The sequence below is a fragment of the Pinus tabuliformis genome, chromosome 9 (assembly GCF_031772625.1).
Source record: "Pinus tabuliformis cultivar Carrire ecotype Pingquan chromosome 9, CPIR1, whole genome shotgun sequence".
NCBI lineage: Eukaryota > Viridiplantae > Streptophyta > Pinopsida > Pinales > Pinaceae > Pinus > Pinus tabuliformis.
This window is the reverse complement of record NC_142307.1, coordinates 1,631,881,037-1,631,892,620: the sequence shown is the minus strand read 5'-3', so window position 1 is coordinate 1,631,892,620 and position 11,584 is coordinate 1,631,881,037. Positions and strand designations below refer to the sequence as shown.

Genomic DNA, 11,584 nt, shown 5'->3' with positions numbered 1-11,584 from the left:
TTTGTTTGTGACTAGTTAAATGCTTGTTGGAACACTCTGATAAGCTTGCCTCAAAGTGTTGGACAGATCTTCAATGCTCACTCAACACATATTTGGTGTTACCGATTCTATTTTCTTATCGGTTTTTTATCAAGGTTTTCTTATTTTTATATTATTATGTGTTTTTTTAAGAATGTATCCATGGGTGTTATTGATGCTACTATGGGGGATTCAATGATATTCACTACTTTCATGGAAATGTTAACAAATGCACGAGGGAAAGATGCTGCTATGATGATGCATGAGGTAAGCTTGAATATTTTCTTTTATATGTTCAATTATCTTATATTCCTTATTATATTATGCTAATTTATGTTTGTGGAATGTAGGAAATCGCTAAAGTCATTCCAACCCCTATAACACCTTATAAAACATCTAAGGTAATGATAGTGGTAAAACTTGATCAATATTTTTGTGCATTTAGTTAACTTATTTCACTATATATATTTATTAATATTTGTGTTTTTACTAAGCGTGCATTTTGTTGGCATGCAGGATTCATTTATGCCCCTCAATACAACCAATGTTGGCATGCAGGGATCATTAATGCTCCCATATACATCTAATGTTATGTAAGATGTAAGATTCAACCATTTATTTATGTGAGTTTGATTATGTTATTTGTTGAGAAATCTAGGGCATATATTTAATAAAGTTTTTGCACAATGACTCCATGATTTATGAGGCGTTACGAAGAGCTACATCATGCCTTCAAATGGATCATCCCATTTGTTTTTTTCTTCTTGTACATACAATACTATTTTAACAAGTAACCCAAGCAATATATTATTCCAAAACATGATGTCAAGTTACTTTTTTAGGGTTTTTATGTAATCAAGAGGCCTTTTTAGGGTTTCTTAAATTCAAACCTTAGATCATACTCTTTTCCCTTTATGTCATTCTAGAGTTTATCCCATGCCCTAGAAATCAAATGATAGGGAACAAATACCTTAAGATTAAGGTTTCTAAATACTAGGGTATTTTTAAAATATAAACCCATAAATTCGACCCTACTACATCTTATGATGGACCCTTTAAAAGAAAATTATTATACATACCTCATGGACACCTATTTGTACTGATTAGTATTTTGGTTGCCATGATTATTTGCAACTTTACTATACATTTCATTGATCATTTGCCACCTTCATGACCTTCTTTTAATGAGTCTTCTGAGATATTGTCATTCTATAATGGGACTTGCTTCTTCATGTGTTCATGAAACCCATGCCTCATTCATAACAAAAATAATCTTCTTTTTCCTTTTTTTACATAAATTACATAGAATTGTGATTAGATATGTCATTATGAAGACCAAACCTAGTTACATATTTCAACATTATTCATCTGTTATTCCATCTTATTATTTATATTTGTGCCTTGCAGGATGTTTCTAGGGTGACTCCAACAAGTATACAATCTTTTGGTATAGAGGGTCTTGTTATGCCATTTACACCTAGACCAGAACCCCATAACATGCCCTTTACACAATCTGTTGGTATAGAGGGTCATGTTATGCCATCTACACCTAGACCAGAACCCCATAACATGCCCTCTACATTAAATGTGGGTCTAGTCGGCATTCTCCCACCAAGACCAGAACAAGTTTCTTTGAGGAGTCTTATAGACTCACAAACAAGAATGTTAAGGCTCCTACCAGATATTCCTAGAAATGTTCAAATAAGACCAGAAATAATTGAACAAATTCAGTGATGGGAAATGTCATTGTTGGAGAGTGTAGCTCCTCCAAGAGATCAACAGGTAAAATTATTTTAATTTTTTTATAATTTCATTTATTATGTTTAGGATCATTATTTTCGAAATGAAAAATAGTTTCATATTTTGGTTGGGTTCTTAATAGTTCCACAATTTCATTGTAAATGCAGGAAGTAAGTGACACAGTGCCTAATTTATCTATAAGGGAACCTTCCTCAATCCCCAAGACCACAAAAATATCATCGGTGACCACAAAAGGAATGCAAGAAGTTACAATCTTGCTCACTTCAGAAGGAAATGTCTTGAAGGATGAAATAGGGCTGAAATTTTATCACTTTATTTTCGTCGTGCAGAACAATTATTTGGAAATACCATCCAAATGAATTGGAGGAAACAAGCTAATGCAAAAAAAGAGGAACTATTTAAAGATGTAGTAATAGCATTTAGTAATCCAGGATTTGATAAGGAACTTATTTTACAGATTGCAAGTAAATACATGCACTCAAAGAGGTCCAATTTAAGGACAAAGTTGACAATTGATGTATCCACGTCCAGCTTGGATCACAAACCAAGTGACATGGGATGAACTTATGAAAGATGCCAAGTTTAAGACGAAAGTCCTCAGAAATCCAAACTATATGCCATCTGCACAAGGAGGAGCTAAGAGATGCCTATGAGATACAAGAAAAGCAACCCAAGCTAGGGTGTCAAAAATTTGATCTCACAAATTAGGCTTTGGTGGATATAATAGTATTCGTGGTGGTATGGTAAGTGATATTTCCATCTATTATATTTTCTATTTTAGGCAAAGTAACCATGGTCGTGTTGAGTTAATTGTATCTTATTAGTTATTTTACCTTATAGATATGATTATCTTTGTTAATGTAGGTTCACCAGTTTCAAAAGGAAGCTTCAGAGGAAGACCTAAAATATTCTTTATTACATGGTTCCCAAGGTCTTCGCCAACACATGATAAATCAAGGGGAAAAATTAATTACTAGTTATGGATCCAAGGTTGGTTGTTTATAATATTATATGAATAATGTAATAAATCAATTGGAGGTTTTAATGTTATTATAACAAGTTAAAGTGTGTTGTGTACAGGAATCATGTGAAACATCTGGGAGTGAGCATGGGGAGAAGATACAAGCACATGATGATTTGCTTGTTGCACAAAATCATCCAATAGTCATTCCTGAACCTTGGCAGGAAACCATTGTTGAATTTCAGTAAATGGGAGACAAAAATAATGAGGAGGGTGTTCAATGTGATGAGCATTCCACACCCACAATTAATGTAGTGCCTCCCAAAAAGAGGACAAAAAGGATTGATATGTGTTAAATTTTAATAACTTGAACGTGCATCGCTCTAGCTTCTAAGGAGTGCACTAGGTTGTGAGGGTCCAAACATAAACTAATTATGTGTGCAACAAAACAAATTTTGAAGATACTTTGTTTTTTTTATGAGTACTTACATATTATGGGCATCACTAAGACTGTTGCAGGTCCTAACTTGTATTATTTGTTTGATTATGATCAATTTGATATGCTTATATTTGTGTTGTATGTAGATGACCTGGTCCTAAAAGTTAGTTAAAAAAACTCTATCCCATGGTGCAAGAAGAAACTGGCAAGTGAAGTTGACATGAAGGACATACACCTCATGTGTTATTTCTTGGTCTTGGAGGTTTGGCTGAGTTGAGGTGAGGTGGTCCTCGAATAGGGGTAAGTAAGAAATTGAGATTCTGAAGAAGGTTCGGATAATGGACAATAAAGCATAGGCTACTTTTATGATACATATTTTGAAGTTATCAGTAGATTAAGATTCAAATTTGGTTGATTCGTCAGCATACAAAAAGTATATAGGTTCCCTAACATATCTGGTAGAATTTAACAGTCAAATTGTTATGTGCATGGGACTCAGATACCAATTTAGTGTCTAGCTTGGCTACTAATATATGGTTGAGCTGAGGTTGCTACAAATATGCTCCATGGTCTGAGGTATGCGAGGTACTTAAAGGTCACACTCGCATAGTGCTTTGAGCTGCTGCATGCTTTAGTGGATTTTGACAAGGGCAGAGATGCAGGTGGCAAGAAGAGTGATTCATGGTTTTGTTTCAGCTTGGGTTCAAATATAATATCTTTGTTAGGATGGGATACCCATGTGTGCAAGTTGAAGAAGTCCCTTTCTCGGCTAAAGTAGCCTCCTATGCTTGGTACTCATGGATTTATGAGTACTTACAGATTATGGGCATCACTAAGACCGTTGCAGGTCCTAAATTTTATTATTTGTTTGATTATGATAAATTTGATATGCTTATATTTGTGTTGTATGTAGATTACCTGGTCCTAACAGTTAGTTTAAAAAACTCTATCCCATGGTGCAATAAGAAACTGGCACCTCTGGTTTCATAGAATGAATATTTACATATAAATTTGTTATGGGTCTTCTATGAATGCATGCATTTACATTTGATCAGGTAATGACAGACCCAGATGCTCCTAGTCCAAGCGAACCCAACATGCAGGAATGGGTTCACTGGTATAATAAATTCCTTCCCTTCTCCTTTCTTCAATTTATACAAACATGCAGGAATGGCTTCACTGGTATAATAAATTCATACCCTTCTACTCTCTTCAATTTATACAAGAAATACACTAAAAAAACAATACACTACAAAAATTGAAAGAGAGACACTCTAATGGTAATAATATTTGGTTATTATTACCAGGTCTGATATGCACATCGAAGTTGCAGAGTTCATATCTCCAGTTTTAGTATTCTAATATGCATGCTTGAGCTTCACTGCCTCTGAAACCTTATCAAAGTTTCTAGTGCATATTAGACTAGATAGGTCTGATTTTATTTGGTAGTGCTCACATTCAATTATAACTTGATGGTGTCTAAACAATGGCACTGGTTTAGATCGTGTTGTGCCATTGTCCATATTCAATGAACTCACTACCTTTGTCCATATTCAATGTACTTAGTGCTGCCACAAAATGGCACATACATAGAAGCTGAGTCATTCCCATCCTCACATAGAGTTGCCAGCACTTCCTCTTCGTCCTTTTGAATTTGTACTATCACCACTTCATTGCATATTTGCCACACCTTACTATTTAGTATTTTTATATGGGCCAATACACTATCCTAGTCATCCCAGTTGTATAATGCATAGTTGTACCATTGTAACACTAACATAGGCACCAGAAGCTATGCTACTAGAAAGGATTAAAAGTAAAGTAGGATGCTAAGACCTTAATGTCTTTGCATGTCAAACACTATGTAATAAATATTCAAGTTTGCACATGGAGTTCATAGGTTCAAGGGTAAAACATTGAGATCTGTGGCCAGCCCTAATAGATTCAAGGTTGTTTGCTTCTGGACTGTAACACTATCTACGAAACATTTTGTTTGCTCATTGAGTTTGTTGATTCAAAGTTAAAATCAATATTATCTAATAAAGAGTTTCTTTTTAGCAAGAGCTAATAGATTCAAGGTTAAAACATTCAGGTTTGCAACTAGATTTAATAACTTAATAGATCCATCTTCAAGGTTAAGACATCTTTTTTCTTTTGCCTGGGAAACACTATCTAATAAATATTCAGTTCGAAATAATAGTCTTTGGACAATCAAGTATTATTTAATAAATATTTTGAGTATTTTCAAAAACCTAGCGATCATATATTCACTTTTAAAACATTAAAATAATAGTTTTTGTCTTGTCAAAATACCATATAATTGGTACTAGAGAATAATAGATTCAAATTTTTGAATATGAGGTTTGCACACAGTTATTATTTTATTCTATTTAACCAAACTAGATCTGGTGAAAAATGGATCTATTATTTATGGTAGTTCTTTAAATTTGGTATCTCAGTGGACTTTGCACCCAGCTTAAAAATAGATTGATAAAGATGGATATAATGCTGGTTGGTATTGGTAATGGGAGTTTATGCATAGTTTTTCTTATAATTTGGTATCTCTTTGAGGTTTGAAGCTGGTTGATGGATAGATCGTAGTTCAGTTGGATCTACTCTAATTTTCATCTAGCTTTAATACATCATGGATGGCTTTAATACATCATGGATTTTTGTGGACTTTAATGGTTAAGAAAATTCTATCATAGTGTATTAGGTTAATATGGTTTATTTATTTATTTTCTCCTGTCTTTTGCTTAAGTTGATATATTCTTTGAGATTAAGATGCTTTTTTAATAGGTTTGATGAAGATTAATGTATTCTAGTTTACTAGGTTAATATTTTTTGTTTTAGTAATTTTTTTGTTCTCATCATCTTAAAGATAACATGAAGTTAAGATGAATCATTTTAGGTCTAAACTTTTTTGGTTTTAGGTTTAGTTAAGATTAGTCTCTTCTAGCTTGTGAGGTTAATTTGTTTTGTTTTACTTTTTTACTTTTTTTAATTGTTTTACTTTTTTTGTTGTTTTTACCTAAGGTGATGAACTCTTGAACCAAGATTCTTTTGTCATTTTTTTTAAATACTGACTTTTAAGAATTGAGGTGTGATATTTTCGAGGTTTAGATAGATTTATACTATCTTTAGGTTAGATTAAATGGAACTGATATTCTTACAGATTAGATAGATTTGTACATTCTTATGTTAGATTAAATGGAACTATGTTGGATTCTACTAGGTTATTTACAGTTGCTTTAAGATAATGGTCAATAAGTTGAATAAATAATAATTTTTGTTTTTGTATTGGTGATCTCACTCAGGATAGTGACTGATATTTCTGGATCCACAGATGCAGCTCAAGGCCAACTAGCCTTTTCACTTGGTGGACTGTGTGGATTACATAGTACTTGGCCTTTGTTCCTTCTATTTTTAACAGTTCAAAATGCTGTTTAATTTCATTATTTTATCTCAATGGTTTAGTTTACAAGTTTTTGTAGGGCATGAAATAGATATGCTGTGATTTGTGACATGATGTACTTTCTATCCCATTAACTATTTTGGTCATCTTTTTTTTCGCATGCTTTGTAATACTAAGTACTTTTCCTGTCTATCAGCGGAAATCATGAAGTTCGATGTGTGCAAAGGAGTATGCTTCTGGATACCCTTGCAAAAGAATTGGCTCTAGGAACGATCAGATTCAATGCTAAAGTTGTTTCCATTCAACAGTCTACAGATTCTTCTTTAACTATAGTAAACCTGGGAGATGGAACGCTTATCAAAGCTAAGGTAGCATCTTAAATCCAAACTTTTGACTCCCATTTGTAGTAAAACTTGGGCGTAATCTGACAAATTACCTGGCAATTATGCTACAATAAGCCTTCTGACGCTGAAGCAAAATAATTACATATCCTTGGAATGTAACAATGTAATAGAGTGCTGAGCCCCTCTAGAGACATCCTTCTATAGTCTTTGATTCTGAAATGATATTTGAGGCATCCATATTCTCCTATGTTTTTTACCTGTTTTCTATGGAATGGGGATGAGAACAGGAATGCCACAAATATCATTTGATGCATCTCCAATTTTTTGGGAATGGCTCATTGGATGTCCTTGGGACATCCCCTACATGAAGGGACCATTCTTAGGATATTCCCAGCAAGAAAGGCACTAGTCTTCCATTCCTGAAATTTGGTTCTATGTTGGAGCCATTGGTGAAATTTATTTGCTTGCCAATTCTTGCTGGAAGATAGAGTCATTAACCTTTGGCCCATTACAATGTCAACCTTCAAAGAAAATTAAAGCATTGGATAAAGATGCACCCTTTATACTACAACAAACCTTTCATAGGTTGTTTGAGACAAATAAAATGCAAGCTGAGTTGAGTTCACTATTATATATCCATAAATAGAATTTCCTCCTCAACTGTACATTGTATATATTATAACCACTGACATAATGATGGCATGATCTAGTGAGAAGCCTTCATTAACTGAATTACATTATGTTATATGGAATTGTCTTGATTTACTATCGAGTACTCACATGTATGTTTAAGGTTAAAAAATTAGTAAACTGCATTCAAATGCATGCTAGTCACATTATTTTCTGCTAGACAATCATATTGTAGATAAGTAGGCATTGTGCTGTTGGACAATTGTTCAACTTATGAATAATTACAAGTAACCAAAAAATTTGGTTTCTCTGGTAGAGAATTTTTTAGCAGAAAATGAAAATATATTGCTAGTCTTTGCTTTCAGCTAGGACTAACATCCTTTGAGTTTTCTTCGATATTCAAGGCAAACTATTTCCACTGTTAAAAATTAAATAGATATAAGGTAGAGGGTAGGCAATATTTAGCTGGCCAGAGTCCAAGACTACTTTATGTAACACAAAGTATAATCGTGAACAGTTATAGCTTGTATTGAAACACTTGCATATAGGCAATGAAGCACATAAAGTTCCATCGTAACTTGCACATGTACATAATCAAAATGTTTGCTATTAAATAATTTAAGAATCAATACACATTTTAGCCTGGGAGACCATGACCATATACAACGATGAGAATAGAAAAATTATTTCCCAACTTAATATTCAACCTCAGTTTGATTTTCTTGTTTATAATCCAGGAAACCATGGTAAGAAGGCCTGTAGATCCGGAGGAGGAGCTCAGAATGATGGCTCAAGAAGTCCATGGTTATGTGGAAGTTATTCTGAATAGTCTTGCTGCAAATGTTCCCAAAGTAAGACATCCATGTGGATGAGCACACAATACAACCATACAGAATCTCAGTGTTTATTCAGTCCATGATACTTGAATTTATGATTTTATGATTTGTAGGTTGTGGTGCTTTGTCAAGTTGAGAAAGCCAAGGATGAAATGCTGACCCAACTTTATAGCTCAGTCAGGTAAGGTTTAATGACAAAATGTGGTTAAGGTACGTCAATAATTAGTTTGATTATTTTCCCATTTCTGTATTTTGCCAGACTGATTTTGATTTTCACTTGAAATCAGGTCTCTTGGGACTTTACGAAAGTAGTGTTTTTTGTCATCCTCTGTAGGTGTAGTAGACACCTGTTGATTGGAGCACTGTACATTTGAGCTTTTGGGGTGCCTTTTCAACTTTTTGTTTAAAAAGGTCCTACATGGATTTAAACTTGGATCGATCCCAAGAGAACTTTTGACTTATCAATTCTATTTTCCCATGTTGATATGTATGTAGAGTGGGCTCAGTAGCAACACCTTTTAACCTCAATATCAATGACAATGGAGCAACTATGAGCCCTTTTTTGATTCCTTTTTATCAGCACTCTGTTTTACTCGTTTATGTCTCTTTATTTTGAATTTTAATTTAATTTAAGTTTGAATTTATAGACAGACTGTGTTATTGGTTGTTTTGATCAATACTGGTTTTCTTTTCCTGCTTCTGTTGGCATTTTCCTAGTTGAATTGGTGAGGGTTCTATATTTTTCCACTTATATTTATTTGAATTTTAATTTAGTTTAATTTTGAATTTATAGACAGAGTCTGTTATTGGTTGTTTTGATCAATATTGTTTTGATTTTCCTGTTTCTATTGGAATTTTCCTAATTGAATTGGGGAGGGTTCCGTGTTTTTCCACTTCTATTTATTTGTTGCCTTCTTATTTACTGATTGGGATTTTGTTTGTTGCAGTATTCATGGGCAATGTGAAGTTATCATGTTTGATGTTACTGCATGATTGACTTACAAGAATGTCCCAACGTGGCACAGAGATCTTTGCAGGTATCTCTTTTGCAGAGTGGTTGTATCTCTAAGTAGAAATAAAGGTTCCTTAATTGTGTGGTGGCACAACTACCTGAACCAATTAGCTAAATATCTTTGTGAATTTCAGGGTGTGTGAGAACATTCCTATTTTTCTTTGTGGAAACAAGGTTGATGTGAAGAATAGGCAAGTGAAAGCTAAGCAAGTTACTTTTCATAGAAAGAAGAATCTTCAGTACTATGAGATATCTGCAAAAAGTAACTACAACTTTGAGAAGCCATTCCTGTACTTGGCACAGAAGCTCTCAGGGTGAGCCTTTAATCTAGTTTCTAATGCTCCCTAATATGAATGTTATATTGAAAAATTTGCACTGATTCTATAATGGGTTATTTTTATAGGGATCCAAACCTTCATTTTGTGGAGTCACCTGCTCTTGCTCCTCCTGAGGTTCAGATAGACCTTACAACCCAGCAGCAGTAAGTAGAATGCTATTTTCTTATTATTTTTTGTTAACTTTTATTGAAATAATTCGTTCCATTTCTAAAAGATTGAAACTTTGTCTTACAATCTTTTATGTTTTCAGGTATGAGGCAGAACTTGTAGCAGCTGCGGCCCAACCCCTTCCAGATGACGATGATGATGCTGTTGAATAGCTTTGTTAAGATTCTTTTGCATATTTAGGGATTGGTGGATTCAATTAGTTTTGTATCATTGGAGTTTTCTCTTGAGTTTCGACATTTAATTCTGATTTGTATTTGGGGCTTAGAATAGCATTATCGCATCTCTCTATATGTGATTTGGGTACCGTGTAGATGTTTTCATCGGTGGAGTTGGCTAAGCTATCTTAGTTCAACTCCATTACAGAGCTATTTTTATATGCTAAGACAGTTTTTTCCGTTATATACTCTTGCACATTTTGCACAAGAACTTTTTGTACTCTTCAAATATTTCAAGAATGCTGAAGTGCCTTTCATTGTGTACTGTTGGGGGAAATGCTAGTTGCGATGATTGTTGCTTGTAATATATTATGGTTTGTTAAAACTTCCTCTGAAAATTCTAGCTATGTCTGAGGATTTATTTTAACTCTGAAATTGGTTTACATAAAACTGGTACAATGAAAAGTGTACCTGCTAGACTATCAGAATAAATGATATTATCAAGTAAGCGCTAATACCTTGTATACAGGCAAAATCGTCCCTTTGCAATATTATTTTCATCTTGGACACTTTCTGTTGCAACTATCAATGTTTCCGTGGTAAAAACTATTGGTTGACCCTACGTATAGCCTCTGTTTCCATTCGGGGCTCTACAGATTGCAATTTTTGCAATGTGAACTTGCAATTTCTAACTTCGATTAGAAGTCGTGCAACATCCATATGGAAAAAAGATTGTATTCACAATAACATCAAGAGGAAATAAAGATGCATGTCCTCTAGAATGGATCTTCACACTGAGACCAATGCTAATGGTGTTGAGAAACTACTGTGCAATGGAATAAACAATGTTGAGGTGCATAACAAATATATTTTGCCTCCCCAGGAGCAACCCAACATGTTTAAGGTATCTTTCTGTGAGAGCATTCCAATGGTGGATCTGAAACACCTAGATGGCCCTAGCAGAACCACTATCATACAACAAATCCAACATGCAAGTCAAGAGGATGGCTTTTTCGAGGTACAACCTTCAATCTCCAATGTCCCAAGTTATGTTTTTTTTGCGAAAGGAATTGGATTCATGAGGCTTTGAATTTTGAATCTCATAATATCTCTCAATAAACTTCCAAAATCTCAATTATGAACATTAATTCTTAAAAAATTTTATGTTCAAATTCAGTATTAATATGGTTGAAGCTGCATGATATGATCAGATAGTGAACCACGGGGTACCAGAGAGGGTGATGAAAAACATGATGGGAATCACCAAAGAATTCTTCGAAATGTCGATGGAAGATCGTGCATGCCTCTATTCAGAGGATCCAAAGCAACTGGCTCAGCTTGCTACAAGCTTCAATATTCACAAAGATGAAGTCCTTAACTGGAGGGACTATCTGAGACACCCTTGTTTTCCATTACACGAAGTCATCGACTCTTGGCCTAAAAAACCTGCAGCCTATAGGTAGCCATTAAACCTTATGTCAACCATTAAAGCAGCAATCATAACTCG

At 34.1% G+C, this 11,584-nt stretch overlaps 1 pseudogene; it reads left to right on the top strand.

Moving 5' to 3' along the window:
- The first annotated feature begins 231 nt into the window (after positions 1-231).
- LOC149155084 (GTP-binding nuclear protein Ran1B-like) lies at positions 232-10,130 on the top strand (annotated as a pseudogene).
- The last annotated feature ends 1,454 nt before the right edge of the window (positions 10,131-11,584 follow it).